General features: G+C 37.5%; 1 long non-coding RNA gene across 1 annotated transcript; it reads left to right on the top strand.

The window, feature by feature from the left end:
- Positions 1 to 541: 541 nt before the first annotated feature.
- On the top strand, positions 542 to 8,559 carry LOC140737517 (uncharacterized). Its single transcript, XR_012101181.1, has 3 exons — positions 542 to 590; positions 7,739 to 7,837; positions 8,473 to 8,559. It is a non-coding gene; the product is annotated as an uncharacterized lncRNA (long non-coding RNA).
- The last annotated feature ends 1,088 nt before the right edge of the window (positions 8,560 to 9,647 follow it).

Here is a 9,647-nt window from a genome sequence, read left to right as displayed (position 1 = left end):
GAAGAGGGACTTGTGGAGACCTTAAAGTGATGAGCAATACAATGTTCTCTTGTTCACATGGTAACAAGGCATTGTTTATCAGCATGTTACTTGTAGAGTAAAATGGATTGACAGTAGTGTCTTTAGTATTGAACACAATACACTGCTGTTAATGTGGCTCTTTATGTGTGTGAGCTATAGAAAAGAAGCCTTGTGCTTTTGGCATTGAGTAAGTGTTTTGATTTGCTGTATACAGTATTTGAAATAAGCAACAGAACCAATAACATATAAGACCCACGTGAATCAACACACTATTGTCACTTAAGTATGCTTGATATATTTTCTCCCATAAAATGTTACGTGCAATTTTTTTTCCATGTTTAACCCTTTATTTTCAGTTGCTTTCGCTTTAAAATATTTAAAAATTCAACCTAATTAAAATAAAATTAGAAGGTAATGTATTAGTAAGTTTATTGAGTGATGGATTTGTATAATTCTGCAACCTCTCAGTAAATTTCACTTTTGTCTTGTCTTGCAGTGTTGCTGATCTTGCTTTAGGATGGTGAGTTTTACTTCTGTGCTCTGTCTCCCGCTCAGTGACTTAACAAAATGTAAGTCTATGCAGCATCAAAAAGTTATTCTTGAGTCCATGTTTTGGCATGCAATTATGCAATCTAGTTTTAGTCCTGTTGGACATCTCCTGAGAATAGGAAGTGCCCTGGTAAATTCTCTAACGTGATCTTACTTTGAAACCTACAGCAAAGATTAATTTCAAATGCTGGGCCCACTCCTGAAAGTAGTGTCAGCCACACGTTGTCTATGCTTAAGCAATGGTGTCTTGCATGCTCATGATGACTGCTTTTTCATTTTCTATATTTAACAAATTTTCCACTGTTATGCTTCCAAGTACTTATAATTCCTGGTGCCTTACTTGTTCTACATCCTTGCATTTGATAATTATAAAGAGATGCAGGGCTTGTTCAAGTACAAACACTTCACCCTGTGATTGGATTTCAGCTTCAAATGAGACCAGAAATTAAAAGACTGTTTTTCTTTAATTTCCTAGACAGGTGCAATTATCTGGAAATAATATTCAGTAGAAGTAATTAATCATTGATTAAAAGAGGATTTCAATGATACATTTTCCAATTCTTCATCTGCCAAAAATGTTTTAGAGGTAATGCAGATATGACTTTCTGCCACTAGTCTGGGAGAAAAAAGACTAGTAAATTCAGTATCTATTTTTCTGGGACATCAATATGGTCCTTTCCTTGTTATGCTAAAACATTGTTGAATTTAGGGCTAAAATCAAATTAGGTTCTCCTCAAAAAAATAGTGAAATTCATCAAAAACAGGGATAGGGCGTTATGCACTCAGAAGAAACTTTTAAAACGTTATGCAATTCCATACTTGGCCACACTGCATCTCCCAACACTCCGCTATAGTGCAACTGCAGAAGGCTGTGAGCTCTTAAAAGCATAGTCCTCATGCCAGCTGAGAGCAGCAATGCACATTGTGGCTTCTGTGGAGGACCGACAGGTGCAGTGGCAAGTGAAAGAGCTCTGTGGTCATCTGAAAGGCACTTTGAAGTGCTATATCTAGAAGGGAGGAGTTAGATCTGCTATCACCAATGTAGATGAGTCTAACAGGGAATGGCATTATTGGTCTACTGAAAGAGTGATAAACCATGAACAAATGAATAATGCACACAATGGTTTTTCCATTGTCAGACATGTATGAGCTGATGAAGAGTTTTGGGGAACATCCTTGAAGTACTTTCTTTATCCTCCTGGAAATCACTTGATGTTATAGCCCGCCCAAAGGAGCTGGTGGGTCATGGTCTGAGCTTGAGGTTGGGAATGTTAGTCTGGAGAAGGATGCTGCTGTTAGATCGCTCACCCTACCTATGGATTTGGGCACTTCCATGATTCTAGTGCTACTTTTCCATTGCATTAAGATGTGTGCTGTAGGAGATACAGTTTGTGGAAGGAGGGAGATTATCGAGGCTTGGTCATTGCACCCAGAGCTTGCTGCAGGCTTTGAGGTCTTATAGTCAAAACATTCTTTTTCCTCAGTCGGTAGACGGCTGTACAAATGCACAAAAAACTATGGTGAATTTAATCATTTATGTTTCACTTTGCATGTGGCTTCCTGCCCATTTGTTTCATGAACCTTTTGTAAATATTGATTATGGATTAGTAAAAATGAATGTTTAATCTCAGCATCATCCTCTGGCATATTTCAGTGAAGCCGGTTAACCAATGGTTGAGGGTCTGGAGTTTGAGAGTTTACTGTCATCTGCAGATTGTAACCCAGTGACCATGTTTGGAATGAACTTGCTTCTAGATTGGCGGTGATTCAAGTTTTCCCCTTATTCTGTAGGTGAAGTCCTCCACTCTTGCAAAAACCTTGTTGGAGGTGAGGTGCAGTATTGCAATTTGTAAGCTAGAGAAGAAGGTAGACGCACTGACACAGCCTTGCATGACTCCTGTCCAAACCAAGATTGGCAAAGAGATGGACAGCTGAGATAGAACCACAGATTCTGAGGGTGGTCAAATATGACAAAACTTCTCCATTATTCTTTAGTTGATAAGATCAAAGTCTTTGGTGAGGGTGTGCTGTGGTTTGTGCAGATACTGGCATTTTTGTTTAATGTAACACAATGAAGTTCATGCCTGTTATTGCTCTGGAATGGCAGAATTTGCATTATGACTCTGAGAAACTCTGTAGCTAAATGGTTCCATAACTGAGGAGATGGAACCCAATCTGATTGAACACTCTCTGTGCAGTTCAAATCTGCCACGGCTATAGATCTGGGTGTACAGTACCTTGAATGATGGTGTGCCGCTCAAAATGGATATTCATGACAGTGTTATGAGCTTTGTTTTACCAGTTGACAGAAAATGAGGACAAAAGATTTCACAGTGGTCTGAACTATGCATCTTGTCAAGCTCCTCCTGCCCCATCAATGGCAGCTTCTGTGAGGCCATTTTTCCTTCATCATCCACCTCAGAGACCACAGAGTTGTTGTAGAAGTAAGTCATCCTTAGTCTTGTGGGATCACTTCAGAAAGGACTTAAGGACATAATCATATTAGGGATTGGGAGGCTGACACTTGCCTAATCAGCTTAGATCTGTAGAAAGGTTTTGTCAGAATATTACATATTTACTTAATGGGATTTGGCAGTATCCACAGAAATGGCACAGTATACTCATTAAAATTGTACTTCTCTATTTTCCATAAGAAAGCACTTCAAAAATGAATATTCACACCCATACACCATGCCTACACACTAGAGTCCAAATAAGTTAACTGTAATTGCCATTCAGAGACAAGCCTGTATGCAAATTTGAATTGCTGATTGTATACATTCAAAGTTCAAAGTTCAAGGTAAATTTTTTATCAAAAGTACATTTATGTTAGCTTGAGATTCATTTTCTTTCTGGCACTTACAATGAAAAAGTAATACAATAGACATTTTCAGAAAAGTAATATAATAGGCAAAGACTGACAAACAACCAATATGCAAAGTAAGACAATCTGTGCAAATAAAAATGATAATGAGAACATGGGTTGTAAAGAGCCATGCACAGGATTGTAAAAAAACTGCAGAAAGTTGTAAACTTAGGCAGCTCCATCATGGGCACTAACCTTCCCAGCATCCAGGACACCTTCAAAGAGGCAGCGTCCATCGTTAAGGACCCCCATTGCCCAGGACATGCTCTCTTCTCACTGCTACCATCAAGGAGGAGGCACAGGACACAGACTTAACATTTCAGGAACAGCTTCTGCCCCTCCACCATCAGATTTCTGAATGCACAACGAACCCATGAATAGAAACCTGTTTCTCTTTCCTTCTCTTTCTGCACTACTCCTGTTTTACTGTTTATAGTAATGTATAGTTTTTATTATTATGTATTGCAATGTACTGCTGCTGCAAAACCACAAATTTCACAATATATGCCAGTGATATTAAACCTGATTCTGCTTCTGACGAGTCTTGAAAGTGAGATCATAGAATCAGTTTGTGTAGTTTCAAAATAAAACTTCTTCATAGCTCAAGAACAAAAAAAGAGACAAAATTAAAGGTCAGTATTATGAACTGCTTTATCTGAAGATTTATTTAAAGAATTTTTAAATCTGAATTTAAGATTTGAATTGAAGGAAGTGACAATAGGATATAGTAAAGCACATTCTTTGCTTTAAGCTGAATGATACATGCCTTAACTCATGAAATGAATAAAGTACTTGATAGGTGAATGTGTCATATTATTTTCTCTCATGTCAAAATAACATATTAAAACTCACCATCCACTTCAACATTTGTGAGATATAATTTGTGTTATTATCTACCTGTTTCAATGTTGGATTTTTTTATGTTGTCAGTTCTGTTTTGGCTTGAAAGAAAAGAGAAGGCAACACAGGATAAATAACACTACATAATAAAGTTACTATTTTTCATCTCTTGATGCATCATATACAGATGACAAGAAAGAAGGTGAGAATAGAGAGAAAATAGAGAGCTTATAGGACTGTTCATTAAAGTTAGATAAGGCAGATATAAAGCAATGTTATGAATTTAAAGTCAATTTTAATGTTGAAATGATGGTAATTCTGTAAATCTGGCCATCTAAAATGTTGACAATTTGTAATGACTTTGCTTGAGAATGTGGTATCTGATGTTTCCTATATTTTTGCAATTATATTGTCCAGTATCCCATAAGCAGTCACAATTGAAATTGGCTAATCATACAATACATCAGAGAAAGCCGATATGTGTGCAAGCACATATTTTATGGAACATATTAATATTTTTCTATCATAGATAGACCAGTATGTACAATAGTAACATGCAGATGTATAATATAGAGCCTTTGACAAATGATTCAGTGATACGAGTTCAAATTCCATCAAATGGGTACTCCAGTGACAGAGCTAGTGTAGCTGCTGCCTCACAGTACTAGCAATTGACGTGCAACTACTGCACATTTTCCCTGTGACTCTCTGGGTTTCTTTCAAGTGCTCTTCCTCTATCCCCACATTCCAAAGACATCTGTGTTGATAGGTTAATTGGGATTATATTTAACCTTCGTGTATTAGAATCTGGGGAGGGGGGAGATAGCACCGCAGTTTGTAAGGCAAAATAGAGGAATAGAGCGGCACTGTGAGCAGGCATAGATTCAATAGGTTAAATGACCTCCTATGTTACAAGGAAATATGAAAAAAATGACAGGTGGCAAGTTTTAACTTAGGCAAGTGAGCTAATTGAATAAAACACCTAGTATTGAAAAGATAGGATTGTTATAGGCAATAGGCGTCTGAGTTATTAGTGTCTTTTATGGGAAGAATATGCTATCGTTACCTGGTTTGTTCTACTTAAGACTCCAGACCACAGTGTGTAGACTCTGCTGCTCCGGGGCATGGCTTAATTCCAGGACATACAGGAGTGGACAAAAATGTTGGCCTTAACTGTGTTTCCTGCATTCTATGTTGTATTTTGATGACTTCTAGCTCTCTGAACTGATCTAACAGAAAGAGGTAAATTTAGAAATTGTCTTAACGACAATTTAAAGAGTAGTGAACTACATAGATACAAATTTAGCATGATGAACATTTTTTGAGTTGTTGACTTTTCTGGTAAATTGCTGAAAGCTTCATATTCGAACATACACAAAATGCTGGAGGAAATCAGCAGGTCAGGCAGCATCTACGGGAATGAGTAACCATTTTGGGCCAAGGACTCTTCATTAGTCCTGATGAAGGGTCTCAGCCCCAAACTTTGACTGTTTATTCACTTGATCTGAAAAATTGTAATATATTTTGTTTTCTGCAAAGCATAGGATAATATTTTGTATGAGAATTATTTGAAGTTCAATCTCTTCACTGATGTTGTCATGAGATTATGCTCAGCCTTTGCTCAACCTGTTTATAAAGTAATATTTTCAAAAATATCTAGTTACAAAGTGACTTAGTGATACCGTTCTTGTCCAAACTATATAAAGGTAATAAGAAGCAAATTGAAGAGGACCTCAGCAGGTAAGACAGCATCTGAGGAAAGAAAGGGACTGTTGACATTTGAGGTTGGAACCTTCACCTGGAATGAAGGATAGAGGGGAGATAGCCAGTGTAAAGAGAGAAGGATAATGGGTAGAGCAAAGGACTGGCCAGTGTTCGGTGAATCCAGGTGAGGAAGGGTTGATATACAGATTGGGACTGGAGAGTGGAAGTAGCAACAGAGCCTGAAAGGTGATTGGTGAAGACAACAAAGAGCTGCAGTTGATGGAATTGGATAGAAAAGGAAGCATGGAACCTATTGAGGGAGGTGGTGTGGGTAGGTGGGAACAGCAACAGGAGGTGACGTGGTGTGAAGAGTATGTAAGTAATTGGTAGATCAAGTGGGTGGGAGAGGGGGAAGAAAGAGTGTGAGGAAGACTGAGGTAGCTTTTGGATGAACTTGCTGATCAGGAGAGAGAAAAGGGAGAGAAATGTATACTGATTTCTGGTTACACTAAACCATGAATGCCTTTTCCTTTTCTGCTTACTAATTTTAATGGTCTTTCATTAAAGAGAAAAGCCCCAGATTGATCTCAGGTGCCTGAGAATTGAGTTATAAATAAAAGAAACTTGGTTTTTGGTATTCCTTGGCTGGAAACAAGAGATAACAAAATCTTGCAAACAACCAAGGGGGCTTCATGAGGAAGCAAATTAGATAGGCCTAGAAAGGTCAACTTAGAGAATGTCTCTAAATTAAATGATGAGAGAAGAATAAGAGAACTGTTCAATCTAGTTCAAAGCAATTTTGGAACAGGTGCCAAGGTGATTTTTCATGTAATGAATAAGCAGCAGTTTGAATAATATTTGCAGGGAGAGAATTCTGGATTTATTTAAGAAACATGCTGTGATAATGGAAATAGTTTTTTTTCTGCATGAACAAGCTAAAGTGAGCCAAATAATAGATAACAAAGTCTGGATGAATAGAGCTGTTTAGTCCAGAGTGTGGAAGTCCAACAGGTGATCTGAAGTGGTTTTTAAAATTACTGTAGGTAATGAAGCCATTATTAGTTATGTGTGGATCTAAATCTAAAGGTCATCAATGGAAGGTAGTTGCTTAAAAATATAAACTGAACTCAGGAGAAATATATTCTTCCAAAGGGTAATGAAAATGTAGAGCATAAAATAGCTGAAATGAATAACACCGATGCACTTAAGAGTAAATTAGACAACAAATTAAGGAATGGAAGGATGTATGGAAACAGGGAGATGAAGCAAAATAGATGGAAATTTTTGTACAGCATTAAAATCCAGCTAGATATTTGGGCTGAATAGTCCATTGCCCTGTTGGTATGATGCAACACCTTATGTGGACTGCGTCAGCTGCAATTGCCTTGATATTTCCAACAAAATATATATCGTGGAGGACTGCAAGTGTTGACTCCTAGAATAAAAATACTTTTTGGGTGTAACCAAATAAGGGATTCATACCCAATTGATTCATTTGCTTTTGGTCTTCTGTAGAAGATTCTGGTCCCTAGAGTTCTAGAAAAGACAAATTATTTTTTTAACCTTCTATAGTTGCTAGCTTACTGACAAGTTGCAGAAATAATGTGTATTGGATCATGCAAATGTGATTTGTTTGGCTATTCATTACATAGAAAACACTTAATTTTCAATAATAAAGAAGCTTTCAACAAATTGGTAGTTACCTTTGTTCCACTCTAAGATGGTTCACTGACACAAACACTTTTCTGCTACCCACAGCATTGAATGCTCCAGGTTAAGGCTGGAGTGCTGGAATTCCATTGGGCTCTTGTCAAACTCATGTATGAGGCAAGCAGAACCGTCGAAGAAATGCTGCAGGTATGATGGGCCCATCAGAATTTGCCAGTAGTTGTCTTAAGTAACTTGCTTCATTGAAGGCTGTGTTTGTAAATAATTTGGGAAAGAGGAAATACAAACCTAAGAATATGTACAGTCTGTTACTTCAAGTTATGTCGTATTAAGCATCGAATCAATGAGAAACTATATTATCATTAATGTGCTGACTAGGATCTCCAGCTGCTTATTATTACTTTATATAGGATTAATAACAGCTCAGTACTTAGAAAGATCATGTTAATACATTCAGTTTAAATGTTAATGTCAATGTATGTACGATATGCAAAATCATTAAAAGAAATCTAAATACATTTGAAAAAGAGAGCTTCTGATACCTTAATTAAGCTCAAGATACACTCAAGGGCTGTCTGGAGCATACTGCATTTGCTCCCCTAATCTAATTATGATGCTCATTCTCATTCATAGTACAAAACCAAATTACATCAGCTCACATAATCACTAAATAGTGAGCTCTACTAGATGACAGCTGAAGTCCCCACCAGCCATCGATATTTTTTTAAAAACAAGATGAAATAATCATGTCCTAATATCTCTTTTAAATTTATATATAAGAACTGAAGCAATGTTTAATGATGTTATCATTTATATCTTGGCAGGAACACAATGTACAGTAGAGGCTTGTTTCCTTGGAGATAGGTCATAGATCAACTATAATCACACAACATGATGGAAGAGGCTCGAGGGAATGAAATGACTTGCTCCTGTTTCACTATTCAATCCTTTGAATCCATTGGAATAGAACATTTATGGATGTTACAAGATTCTTCAAAAATGTTTCCATTATATAAATATTGTGTTGTGGTCCTACTTCAGATGTAATTAGACACCTTCAACAAAGGCTTCAATAATGTACCTATACAAAAGCTGATTATCATTTAATTGTTCAGCCATAATTGCTATATTGTTCTTTTGGGATTGTGAAAATGTTTCACTTTTCCTCCTCTGAGAGTTCAGTCATGTTACTCTGAGGCCCCATATGCAGAAGCAGTCCTCTGTTGCTCTGCCTAACAGCGACCCTTCGTGTTATAGTCCATGATGACAACTTTAACCAGACCAACTCTTGCTCTTACCAATGGTCTTCTGCTTCCATTTTCTACCAAGGGTCATTAAATTTGTTTTGATTTTGGTTTCTCACCTCTTCACAAGGAATGTTGAGGACAGATCCCTCTGTGTCAAACTGACTTGGGCTGATAATGTTCTCCACAAAGTCCATGAGTTGACATTAAAATGGCCAACTTTTACTATTGGTGCTTCACTGGCTGATGGACTAAAAGGAGATTAGTAGAATAAATTTTCTCTTCTGATCTTAACTGCTGTCACAAATGGCGATAATTTGAACTTACAGGGGCAATCACCAAGCCCTGCCTTGGAACTAATCCTATCACACAGATGCTGAATTTGGAAGTTCTGATCTAAATGCTGCAAGGAAACAGCAATTGGGTATCTACAGTAGTTCTGCTGAAGATTCACAAGGTCATCTATACATGGAGCCAAAAGAGATGGGGGTGATCTTAAATGAATTTTTTGATCTCTATTTGCTTGAGTGGCAGGCACAGGGACTATAGAACTGAGGCAAAAGAGTCATGAGGTCATGGACTGCATTCAGATTGCAAAAGAGGATGTGAATAGATCCCCTGAGCCAAGGTTTTTCTGCACACCTGTCGGTGACTAGTGCAGAAATTGCAGAGGCCCTAGCTAATACATCAACAACCTCCTTAGCCACGGATGTGGTGCTAGAGGACTAGAGGATAGCAAATGCTGTTCCACTGTT

Source organism: Hemitrygon akajei, chromosome 13 (genome assembly GCF_048418815.1).
Source record: "Hemitrygon akajei chromosome 13, sHemAka1.3, whole genome shotgun sequence".
Lineage (NCBI taxonomy): Eukaryota > Metazoa > Chordata > Chondrichthyes > Myliobatiformes > Dasyatidae > Hemitrygon > Hemitrygon akajei.
This window is presented reverse-complemented; position numbering and strand designations above follow the sequence as displayed.